This window comes from Delphinapterus leucas, chromosome 5 (assembly GCF_059928025.1).
Source record: "Delphinapterus leucas isolate spDelLeu-1000000601 "Yukka" chromosome 5, BTC_Dleu_Yukka2, whole genome shotgun sequence".
Taxonomy (NCBI): domain Eukaryota; kingdom Metazoa; phylum Chordata; class Mammalia; order Artiodactyla; family Monodontidae; genus Delphinapterus; species Delphinapterus leucas.
In genome coordinates, this window is record NC_143133.1 from 26,211,182 (window position 1) to 26,213,007 (window position 1,826).

Sequence of the window (1,826 nt, forward strand, 5' to 3'; positions counted from 1 at the left end):
TATATATACTCCTCACTGTGCCTCACACATATAGTAAGCATTCAGTAATTCTAGTAAATATTACTAGAAAATAAAAGAAAAGGAGAAAAAAAAACAAACCAATCAATCAATTTGGCCTGGTGCATACTAAAGAAATTAGTACATGTTTTAAATAAAAATCAATGATTAAGTACATACAAAGTTCATCCCATTTAAAAATGTAAGTTATCTCGACATTAAATCACTGAAAAAGAATGAGACCAGTATATGAACAGAAATTATTAAATTCCTAGTCACATGTTTGAGATGCACAGTTTAAAAAATTAGTAAAGGGAAGACAGTGAAGTCCAAGAAAGTGTATGAAGAAGTTGGAACATAAATTGTAACTTAAAGGACAGGTAAGCAATGATTTTTAATCACTCTTTTATATATTCTAGAGGTAAAAGTGGAGTTGGGGGAAGGAAAGTTAGAACCTTTTTGTGAATAAAGGCCCAGGAGCAAAAAGTACAGAGAATATTTTTGTGTAACCTGCTGCATGTTTTCCACCTTTAACACAGAACTCATCAACCTTGGTAGGTTACTCCATTCCACCGTTCTCCACAACCATGAATTCAAAGCCTTGAAAATTATATAGCTTTTTCCCTGCCACAAATCTGCCAACAGTGTCGTCAATTACTTTCACCAAGGACAATGACACAATAACTGCTCTATGGTTCAGCTGAGATTGATAATATGCCTCACAGATCTGGAGATAAAGACTTTAGAACAATGATATATAGATGTAGATTCATGTGTATTTTTCCAGTATCCCACAGTAATACATTATGCAGTTAGTGTCTTTTTTTTTTTTTTTGCAGTTAGTCTTTTGCTGTGAGCTATGGGAAGATATATTGGACCATATATCAGACTGAGCAGAGCAACAAGACGTTTACTAAACATGAAATCATGATCCAATTTCTGCAATAAAAAGTAATTCGGTGAGTCTTTAGCAGCATTCCTTATTTGGAAAGCTAGGTGAATGAGAGGAGACTATATATAATAGAATTAACCAGTGAGCCATTACTCATAAGCACAGGGTTATGGAGAATAATAGTAAGAATACCTTTTTAAGTACCTTAGTTAGACTGAAATGACAACCCAAGAAATTAAGAGACTAGACTACAGTAATAGGTATGAAATTGAAGATACAATTAATTAGAAGGCCTGTAAAACCAAACATCTGTAGCTCTATTGTCAGAAGAGAAAATTAGGGTAAACATACACTATTTTAGAACAATTTATTTATCATCCTCCATCTATTATTGATCAATCTATCTGTCACATCTTTTATTTTAATTTATTGCTTTCTGACGTTGCTTTATTTTTCAAAGATGCCCGCCTTTACAAATGCTAAGGTAAAATTATTAATTGTGATGTTAAAATTACCTTATTGGTTCTAGTTATTTTATATTCACTCTAGATCTTAGTAAAAAAAATAATTATATAGATTGTCTATACTTCAAACCAATATGACTATACTTTTCCATGTTTCATTGAAGAACAATATACATACAGAAAAGTGTATATTTCATAAAGTACTCATAGCCATACAATGAACCTGGACAGAAATAATGAAATAGTCTAAAATATTCTTCAATGATTATTAACTAGTCAAAAGATCAAAACATCTAATCTTCTATATCATTTATGATAGTAAATGCTACATAAGGCTCACAAAGCTACTGAAATTAAATTGAACCTTCAGAATAGTTTATAATTGGCTCCATTATTATTCTTGGAAGTCACTGCAATAAAACCAGTGAAATCTCTCCTTTTTGTTGAATTAGAAAAATATCACAGAACTAGAT